Here is an 11,763-nt window from a genome sequence, read left to right as displayed (position 1 = left end):
GCACCTTTGGGTTTGTGGTGTAACAGGAGATTGACATCATGGATGTGCAGTCGACAAATCTGCAGCAACTGTGTGATGCTATCATGTCAATATGGAGCAAAATCTCTGAGGAATATTTCCAGTACCCTTGTTGAATCTATGCCATGAAGGATTAAGGCAGTTCTGAATGCAAAAGAGGGTCCTTACTGGTACTAGTAAGGTGTACCTAATAAAGTGGCCAGTGAGTGTACGTTAAAAACTCAATTAACCCAATTCATACTTAAAATCCAGTATTCAAAATTTGAATGGCATTTGACACAAAAGACATTTGATTTTATATCTAGCAACGCATGATGACCAAAAGTTTTCACTGGCCGTGACTAAAATAATTGAAGCTCACGGCGATTTTTGAAGACAGCTCAAATGAGTAAATGCTGCTGTGGTTTGTTGTGTTCTCCAGCTTTGTCCATCCGGCTCCAGGTTTTTCATCTCGCAGTCCAGTGTTTGGGCCTGCCGGTTACTGACGTGGCAGAGTTCAGGATCATGCTAAGTGTTTGCAGATGTGTCACGCTAGTAAGCAGCCTTTCTCTTTCTTTGAATTACGGCAACGGTATTATTGCACCTAAGCACAGTTCATGCAAAAGCCTGTCTGTGAAAAACACCTGTAAAAGCACACAGCAAACAGCCAAGAGGAACCAAACGCAGAAAATAACTTTTCAAGAGTTCCCATTTAGATATACTTAGCATTTATAGCAGGTTTGGCATGCTGTCCCAGGAGAGAACCCTAAGCTCAGAGAAATTTGAGCCCAGGGCTCCCGCCCAGTCAATAAGCATATCAGGTGCTCCGAGATCAGGTAGGTCTCGATAGCTCTCCCTTTAGAAAAGGGAGAAAAAGGAGGAGATGGGGTGGAAGGGGGGATTCTTCCGAAATGAAGATAGAGCAGTAAGGAGAAAATGATCCATTTATAGTAAACTATAGGATCACTCCGTCCACACGGAGCTAAGGGGTCAGCTGGTAAGCAAGAAAAGGAACGCCGTCATATGGCCCCAAAGCACAAAATGTGATATACATATGATCCTCTGGCTACGAAATTCTCAATCTTTAGAAATGTACTGTTGAAACCAGAAGTTTACTTACACTCTATAAAAAGAAACATAATCATTTATTTTTTTGGAAAAATGTCTGATGGTAAATCATACTAAACGTTTACTATTTTAGGTCTGTTAGGATTACCTAAATGATTTACATTTGCTAAATGCAAAAAATAATGAGAGTTTTTTTTTTTCTTTTTGAGAATTTTTAAAAAAATTTTCTAAACAGTCAGAAGTTTACACACATTTCCTTGGTATTTTTTTTTTTAGCTTTGCTTTAATACTGTATAAACTTTGGCCAAATGTTTTGGGTATCCTTCCACGAGCTTCTCACAACAGTTTAAAGGAATTTTGCCCCCTTCTTCCTGACAGAATTGGTGTAACCAAGCATGCTCGCACAAGCTTTTTCAACTCTGCCCACAAATTTTCTATAGAATTGAAATCAGGGCTTTGTGATGGCCACTTCAAAACATTCACTCTGTTGTCCTTAAAGCACATTTTAACTAATTTGGCAGTATGCTTAGGCTCATGGTCTGTTTGACAGACTCATTTGTGGCCAAGTTTTAATTTCCTGGCTGATGTCTTGAGATGTTGCTTCAGTATTTCTACATAATGTTCTTTCTTCATGATGCCATCTATGCTGTGAAGTAAACCAGTCCCTCCTGCAGCAAAACAGCCCCACAACATGATGCTGCCGCCCCCATACTTCACAGTTGAGATGATGCTGCTAGGCTTGTAAGCTTTCCCCTTTGTCCTCCAAATATAACACTGGTCATTATGGCCAAACAGTTCAATATTAGCTCCATCAGAGCACAGGACACGTCTCCAAGAATTTGTCCTTTTTCCAGTGTAATTTAGCTAATTGTAATCTGGCTTTGTTGTTGATTCTGGCTTGTTGATTTTCCCATGTTGTCACACAAGGAAGCAGTGTGTTTGAGGTTTTCCTTAAGTACTATTCTACAGCTGTGCCTTCAATTAACTCAAATGTTGTCAATTAACCAATCAGAAACTTTCAAAAGCTTGACACCATCACCTGAGCTTTTTCAGAGACATAATGATCTTATTTTATGTAAACTTGACTTTCTAAATAGTTATAGCAATTTCTCAAAAAATATCTCTCATTATTCTGCTATTAAGCATAACGAGGAAAGATTTAGTCACATTAACATCTGACTTTTTTTTAAATGGTTATGTGCCTTTTCGTACAGATTGTGTAAACTTCTGGTTTCAACTGTATGATCCTCTGGATTCATATTTCGCAATCTTCAGAAATGTATATAGGGGTACGTTTTCAGAATGATCCTATGTTGGAAACACAGAAAAAAGTACATACTTTTAGAAAATAGTATGTGGACTGGGACACAGCATTTGTTTTATAATGTAGTAAAGTAGAAGTAAAACTACAGAAACCCTAAAAAAAAATGTCCACCACTGAAATAAATAGCATCACCTGCCCGAAACAAACTCCAGCCGCAATATTGTGATATTGTAATGAGCAGATCTCAAGGGTCGCGGGTGGCATTTGTGCGTGCTGCTAATAAATGTTAGTCTTGTTTTTCATTATCAGCGTGAGGATGCCGCCGGTGTCTGTAGTCTCACCTGAACTTTCAGAGATTATCTGTTGTCAGGGTGAGCCAGACAGACCTGCTCTCCACGGCAACCGTGGAATGAGAAGTGAAATACAAGGGTTTATGTCGCCTTGACGACCACAAACAACAGCTGAGGCTTTAAGGGGCTTCCAGCGGCGCGACGTCTTTCCTCACAGCGCTTAAACGTCTGGTCTGCTTTCACTTTTTCTTCATTATGACATATGAGAGGCCTGGAGATGATGGCTTCACACTCACCTGCACTCAATCTCGCAATTCAGCTTCTTTTATTTGTTGTTATTTTTCTGTTTGCCTTTCCAGAGGTGCAATAAAATCCATTATTTCATAAATTCTGTGTCTCATTATTTATTTCAAGTTGTTTAAGCTTTTGAAATGTATGCTTATTCACTGATTCATTTTCTTAGTTTCTTATTTATCAGAGGTCGCCACAGCGGAATGAACCACCAACGGCGAATGCCCTTCCAGCTGCAACCCAGCACTGGGAAACACCCATACACTCACACATTCACATTTTTACACTAAGGCTAGTTTAGTTCATCCAATTTGGGAAACCAGAGCACCCCGGAGGAAACCAACTCCAACACGGGGAGAACATGCACACAGAAATGCCAACCGAACCAGCCCGGACTCAAACCAGCGACCTTCTTGCTGTGAGGCGGGTGTGATAACCACTGAGCCACTGTGCTGCACCGTCTTGTCATGACTAATTGATCATATATTTTTTTACAATGACTTTATAAAAACTTTTGAACGTTAAAAATTAATTGATCGGAGGTAAAAGTCCATGATCCAATTTGAAAGTGAAAAATTTCATTGAATTTTTGTTTACATTTTATATTTGTCTGAATCAATTATTTTAAGCCAGTTTATTGTTTATTTAGCACTATAAATATGCCATTCATGGCTTGTTTACTTTGATGAAATAATCACTGATCCTCCCAGGCATCATCAAAAACAGAGGAGCACAAACTAGGGCCTTGGGGCCAAAGTTGGCCTATGGCAGGGGTGTCAAACTTAATTCCTGGAGGGCCGAAGCCCTGCACAGTTTAGTTCCAACCCTGCCCCAACACACCTACCTGTAGGTTTCAAACAAGCCTGAAGAACTCAATTAGTTTGATCAGGTGTGTTTAATTAGGGTTGGAACTAAACTGTGCAGAGCTGCGGCCCTTTTGGAACTGAGTTTGACACATGTGGCCTATGGTAACCTTTGATTTAGCCTGCCATCCCATCTGAGAAGAAAGGGAGAATGATGGGGTTGGTTTAGAGCAGGGGTGCTCAATCCTGTTCCTGGAGATCTACCTTCTGTACAGATTAGCTCCTACCCTGATCAAACCCACCTGAACCAATTAATTAGGACCTGAAATCCACTTGATAATACAGACAGGTGTGTTTGATAAGGGTTGCAACTGAAATCTGCAGGAAGGTAGATCTCCAGGAACAGGATTGGCCACCCCTGGTTTAGAGATTGTCATTTTAGATTTAATGTAACCTTTTGATTGCTTGTTTTATTGTTAAGCTTCGAAAAAGAGAACTGAAATTAAATGTTTCACTTTAAATGCTGTAGTTTAGTTTAAAATGTACAGTGCATCAGGAAAGTATTCATAGTGCTTTGCTTTTTCCACAACAACTCTGTGAATATCCTTGAGTGGCCCAGCCAGAGCCCAGACATAAGTCCTATAGATGAATTACCATGTTTGTAAACAGAAAAAAAAGAAAAGGGTGCAGAAAAAAACACGAGCGCTAGCATTTACAGTGAGGGAATGACATCCGACGCCGTACAGAGTTTGTTGTTGTATTAGAGATAAGTTATATTGATTGCATATCATATATATTATTTACATGACGCTTTCAGCGTATACCAGCTCGTCACCCAGTGATAAGCACAGTTATTCAGCAAAATTGATGGTAAAGTGAGCGGCGTTCATCTGACAGGTAAATTTGCGATAGCACCCTCCCAATGAATATTGGATAAGACGAAATGACCAAGCATCCAGCCCCAAATATACCATCTCATTGAAGCTCCAAGTGATTTTACAAGAGAGAAGTAAAAGGCCTACAAGTCTTTGGATGCCAACAATGTTGTTCTGTGCAGTGGCGTAGCGGATGGGCCCGCAGGGTACGCACCGCGGGGGGGCCCCGCGTGATTAGGGGGCCCTGCGTCGTCGCGATTTTCAACAGTTGAAAATCCGGCAACCGCAATAATCAAACTCTTGGGAACAACTGTGGTCGGAACCAAAGTTCACACGTTTGTGTTCTCTGACCACCTCTCAAGCGGTGGACTACTTCATTCTGATTGCTTGCCGCCAATGTTGCCAACTTAGCGACTTTGTCACTAGATTTAGCGACTTTTCCCCCTAGCGACAAATCTAGCGACTTTTTGTGTGTTATTGGATATTTTTAGACCGTCATTTGTCCATACTGCAGTACCGTCCCTACTTTTCTCAACGAGCTGCGTGTGATGCCGCCCCCCCCCCCCCCCCCTGCCTCACAGCACTGACAGGCGGCCCAGTCAGTCCTCGTACAGCAGCCTCTCCCACCTGCAGCCCGAGAGCAGATCACCCCTCTGCGTACCGACGACAAATGATTTAGCACAGGCAGTGTGAAGGTATTTCCCTTGTACAGTCAAACCGATCTGCTTCTCCTTTATTTTAACAATTTAATTGGACCGTTTATTCTTTTCTTGTTCACAATCACAGATATTTTAGTGACAATTTCTGAACTTGTCTGAGTTTATTACATATGAGAGATTACTGCACATTCACTATACATCTATAATGATATACTGTATTCAAACAGCAATACATTTAGTTAAATAAACATGATTATATAAAGTGCAGTGCAATTATAAATACCCCTTTATTAACCATAGGCTGTTAAACAGAAACGGTAGAACGTGATGACGTCAGTGATATGCAAATTGACGTATGACGTATCCCCCCCACTTCATCAGGGGGCCCCGCCAGCGATCCCTGCAGGGGGGCCTCCGCATTTTGCGCTACGCCACTGGTTCTGTGTGGTCATGTGCAAGAAATAATGTTCCATGATTACCAGATTCAACAATAAGAAGTGCTAAAAACCGAGGTTCTGCCTAGCCAAAGACAAGGAAAGAAGACTGAGCTATACAAAGCCTGGGCAATCGCCAACAAGCAAAACTGCAGCTGACAGTTAACTGCACCTGTGATCTCTTTTTGCAACCGGGGCCCTGTGTGACGTCACAAGTGACGTAGTTTTTTTTATTTTTTTCATTGCAATTTGTGAACAGAACATACAAGGGCAATAACAACATTATATTAACATCCAATCAAGTACAATATAAGAAGAAAAACAACAACAACAAAAAAACAATAATAATTATTCAAAAAGCAAAATTTAAGGCTTTAAAATAATTAACAGTTCTTTTTGATTTGGTATTTTTTGTTTCTTTTATCATGCATAGGTAATGACTTATTTCTATTTTAAAGTGAGTAAAATTAGTTTTTTTCACAGCCCATTTACATTTATGAATAAAAGTTTTCCATATATAATGAGCAAATTAACAATATGCCAAATTTTGAAGTCAACTGTATTCTCATAAAAAATAAAACATCTTTTTCTTTGAACTCCAATGCAATATTCCTACTCTGCTTAACAAAAAAGAAAAGATCACACCAAAACAATTGTGTATAAATACAATCATAAAATTGTACGAGAACGAGCTGTTTTTAACCTCTAAAAATGAATGGAAGTGAATGAGACCGTAAGTCTCGAGAAAAAAAACATTCAAATGGATGCGCCCAGTCGTACGTGGAGAATAAGGTGAATTGAACATCTCTGGAAAGATCTGAAAATGGCTGTACACCGTTGCTTCCCATACAACCAGATAAAGCTTGAGAGGTACTGTGAAGAGGAACGGGCAAAAATTCCAATAGTATCTGGATGCAGCCTTTATGATGCAAGCTGAGACTGCGTCACTCAGCGATGCAATAGGTGCGTTCGACTTCATGCAGCGCTGCGCAGATCGATCGAAATCTGTCTTAAAGCTGTGCATGCTGGTTAGAAATCTTGTCCGGATTGATGCTGCGCCGACGCCACGTGACTGTCACATGTGGCATCAAAGTACCGCGACAGCGCTCCGATATCAGACGGCAAAAGGTGCGTTCGACATGAAGCTCAGCTGCAGCCGGTGATCAACGAGATTAGCCGAGCGCAGGCGGGGGCGGAGTTGAAAACGGAGCCGTCAAGACGGACAGCTGGACTCTTCGGGACTCAAAGTTGCTGCAGTCATGATGACCGATCACATGGCGTTATCATATTTTTTTGTTATTTTTATTTATAACAACAAAACATTTAAGAAAAAAACAGAATACAATCTCTACAAACTATAGTTCCTTTTAAACAATAAGAGAGAATTATGAATAACTTATATAACAAATGCATGAGAGAAATAAGAGGAAATAAGAGGTTAATATAAACATAAAAACGAACAGGTCTATTAAATACAAAGCAATAAGCATAAATTCTAGGAGTTAAACATTAATCTTTAGGCTAATACTTCTTGTTTGAATATGCTAAAAATGGGTTCAAATATGTGCATTTATAGATATAAAAATTTCCCATGTAAAAAGCAAAACAAGTTGTTTTGATTAGGTCTTAATAAATGAGATTATTTTGGATAATGAATGAATTTTCAAAAAAGCATTTTAATCCAAAAAGATTGTGTTGAAAAGAACAAAAGGTAAAATAAGTGAGCTATGTAGAAGTTTCCCAGAAAGAGCAGGTAGCCTTTAAACTGCTAGACAGGAAATAAAATATATATTTATACTATAATAATAAAGCCATTTTATAATTATTTAATAAAATAGTTCTTTTCTTTAATTTGTTAAGAGAGCTTTAGGGTGGCAGGATCAATGATGATGATTTTCTTATTTCAAGTCTGTAAGACTTATTTAGGTTATTCACTAAAATATACACTAAAATGTATCATTTAAATCGTTCATGGAGATGAATGCAGTAAATAGTCTGTATAAAAAAAGTAAAAAATAAACCTGTGCAAACAAGCTAACCTTTATAACCAGATTATTTAACAAAAGATGATTACTGCAGTAAAATATTTGTAGTCTTTTAATAAGCAAGATGTGTACAGGATAGAGAGGGTGTGAAAAGTGAATTGTTTGTTTTGAAACTTGAATCGGAATTTGTCCAATTATAAACCCGAAATACACGTGTTTGTTGTCATGTGGTGAACTCGGCCAATCGTGTAATATCAGTGTCGTCATCAAAGCTCCTGCAGTCGCTCTTCAGAAGCTGCACGGTCTGAGTTTGCCGTCTGGGGGCTATTCCAGAAAGCAGGTTATGTGACATACACGGGTAAGTTTGAGAGTAAGTAGGTGGATAACCTCAACTTTGGTTCCAAAATCGGAGGTAACTTCTGGGTATGTTAAGTAGCCATAGCAACTTACTCTCTGAAGATAACCTGCTCCGGAGCAGGTTATGTTCAGAGAGTAAGTTGCTATGTTCCAGAGTTTGTCTGTTTCAGAGAGTTTACTGAGCATTGCGTGCTCTTTTGATGAGAATATTTATGGATGTGGACACACAGATACAAGTTTTTTTGTTGTGAGAGGGTTATAAGTGCATAGTTTTTTTCATAACCAAATTTATAATGTTAATGTATTTAACAAACCTTTTTGAAATCAAATGTGACAAACCACGGGTCTGCGCTTACCATAAAAAACATTCAGTGCAGCTCTTTGTATTCGCGTCAGGGCATTTTAGGCAACTGTACAATGTGGCAGTAGGACCACCTGTACAGTATGCCTGGCACTGAACTGTTTTTTAAACTTTTGTACAGTTCCTTGGTCATAAATCACTGCGTATCATTACACAGATGATTCAGAGCACGGCAATAGCGTAGTGGACAGTGCGTCGATAAAGAACAACGGAGCGCACAACGGAGCGAGTTTGAATCTCACTTACAGATCTTGTGTTTTTTCTCTTCTTCTGCACCCTCACATTTTTCTGTATAATATTATAAGTGGCAGCTTTGTCTTTTGTAGGAAAATATATCTTTAATTTAAGATGTAGGACGTCGTTCTTATATAAACATTCACGCACACACACCTACATTTTTTTTCAGGGTTTCTAAATGCTATTGTGTGCATTAATTGCAGCCGATTTTAAAGCTCCATCAGTCACTAAAGGACACTAATAATATAAAATTTGTCCAAAGTATAAGTGTGCAGGTACAACTTAATTTTCTATCCTTAATCTTTTGGTGTTTCAACTATTAAACTCATTACTGCTTCCACTTACCAGCTCATCACACACCCCACCTCATCACTATGTTGAGGCTAAATGGCTGATTTTCAGGAAGTAGTGATTCAAGTGTATAACACACAAATATAGTTAAAAAAAAACTATAAAGCAAATATTGCTCAACACAATGTTTATTTTTATTATATTTGTATTATAAAATAGAATCATTACTGGGCACTACATTGTTACTTGCTGGAGGACAAAAGATACCCTTTTCTGCCTTATACGATGACACCCTACCTGCAGCCTGACCCAGAGGAAATCTCAGTGACCCAAGCAGACAAAACAGATGGAAGAGTGCTAAAAAAATATAATTAGTCAAAAAACTATGTTTAATCAAATAGTTTGGTCTGTTCATTTCTTCATTTCCTGAAATAAAATGAATGATTTTGTACACTGCTTTATACACACACCTTTCAACGTGTAACATATTTTTCATATACATTTCTCACCTTAAGTTGATGCTCATGTGACTTTATCTTTGAAGATGGACCTTATACAGCTACTTTAGAATTTAAATATGTAGATAAAAGATTTTGTGATCCAAGAGTAATATTCAAATATGGAAAAGTGCAGAAAATTCTTACACTGCTTGTTAGTTGAGGCAGAAGGAACTTCGTCTGCATGCAAAATAAAAAGAACCTAAAGCTATCTGACAACAATCAGTTACAACAGTGACAGAGTGTGTGGTTTAAGTCAAAAACTCAACCACTGAAAAGCCTTTATTATAGGACACAGCAGTTAGACAGGCCTCTTTCTATTAGCTGCATGACAGAAAGAATATTCTAGAGTGTTAAATAAAGAGCTCCAGTAATTAAATATTACCTTTTATGATAATGTTTCTGTGTTTAATGACTTTGGACAGAGTTCTAGCTCCAGAAAGATTACAATTTCTATAAGCCTTATTAGTCAATACACATATTGTGGCCTTAAGAAATTAATGGCAAGAAAAATAAATGCATGAATGGTTACACAACATACTAAAAAAGAATGTTAAAGAGTAGTTTAATTTATCATTACAATAAAATGGAGGGTGGCATGTGTAATTTAATGAACTAATAAATTTTCTTATTATTTATTTTTATTTTCTTATCTATTTCTTATTCTATATTTCTTTCCTTCGTTGAAGCAGATGTGTAATCTCTGTGTTTAAAACCTCCAGCTCTGCCTCTGTAAAGTGCGTTGCCCTTTTTTTCTCACCGTGACTTTCTATGGTGACTCGTGAATTCGGCGATCTACTGAAAATGCCTTCAGGTGTGTGCCGTGCACGCGCATTAACCCGCGGTTATCTTCAGGAGGTTGATTTAACTAACTCTTGTCACCTGTTTTGGAACCAACATACTCGCGGTAAGCAGGTTTTGGGTAAATCAACCGAGAGTTTAGGTTTTAGCAGATGGTAAGTTAACCCAGCTTTCTGGAATACCCCCCAGATCTCGGAGCGCTGTCGCGGTACTTTGATGCCACATGTGACAGTCACGTGGCGTCGGCGCAGCATCAATCCGGACAAGATTTCTAACCAGAATGCACCGCTTTAAGACAGATTTCGATCGATCTGCGCAGCGCTGCATGAAGTCGAACGCACCTAAACTCAGACCGTGCAGCTTCTGAAGATCGACTGCAGGAGCTCTGATGACGACACCGATATTACACGATTGGCCGAGTTCACCACATGACAACAAACACGTGTATTTCGGGTTTATAATTGGACAAATTCCGATTCAAAAGTTTCAAAACAAACAATTCACTTTTCACACCCTCTCTATCCTGTACACATCTTGCTTATTAAAAGACAACAAATATTTTACTGCAGTAATCATCTTTTGTTAAATAATCCGGTTATAAAGGTTAGCTTGTTTGCACAGGTTTATTTTCAACCTTTTTATACAGACTATTTACTGCATTCATCTCCATGAACGATTTAAATGATATATTTTAGTGTATATTTTAGTGAATAACCTAAATATGAACTCAAATAGGTCTTACAGACTTGAAATAAAATAATCATCATCATTGATCCTGCCACCCTAAAGCTCTCTTAACAAATTAAGCTAAATAACTTTTTTATTAAATAATTATAAAATGGTTTTATTATTATAATATAAATATATATTTTATTTCCTGTCTAGCAGTTTAAAGGCTACCTGCTCTTTCTGGGAAACTTCTACATAGCTCACTTATTTTACCTTTTGTTCTTTTCAACACAATCTTTTTGGATTAAAATGCTTTTTTGAAAATTCATTCATTATCCAAAATAATCTAATTTATTAAGACCTAATCAAAGCACCTTGTTTTGCTTTTTACATTGGAAATGTTTATATCTATAAATGTACATATATGTAAACCTTTTTTTAGCATATTCAAACAAAAAGTATTAGCCTAAAGATTGATGTTTTACTCCTAGAATTTATGCTTATTGCTTTGTATTTAATAGACCTGTTCGTTATGTTTATATTAACCTCTTATTTCCTCTTATTTCTCTCATGCATTTGTAATATTTTATTCGTAATTCTCCCTTATTGTTTAAAAAGGAACTACAGTTTGTAGAGACTGTATTCTGTTTTATTTGTAAATGTTTTGTTGTTATAAATAAAAATAACAAAAAAAAAAAAAAATATATATATATATATATATATATATATATATATATATATATATATATGATGACCCCATGTGATCGGTCATCATGACTGCAGCAACTGAGTCCCGAAGGGTCCAGCTGTCCGTCTTGACGGCTCCGTTATCAACTCCGCCCCCACCTGCGCTCGGCTAATCTCGTTGATCACCGGCTGCAGCT

Source organism: Danio rerio, chromosome 14 (assembly GCF_049306965.1).
Source record: "Danio rerio strain Tuebingen ecotype United States chromosome 14, GRCz12tu, whole genome shotgun sequence".
Taxonomy (NCBI): domain Eukaryota; kingdom Metazoa; phylum Chordata; class Actinopteri; order Cypriniformes; family Danionidae; genus Danio; species Danio rerio.
This window is presented reverse-complemented; position numbering follows the sequence as displayed.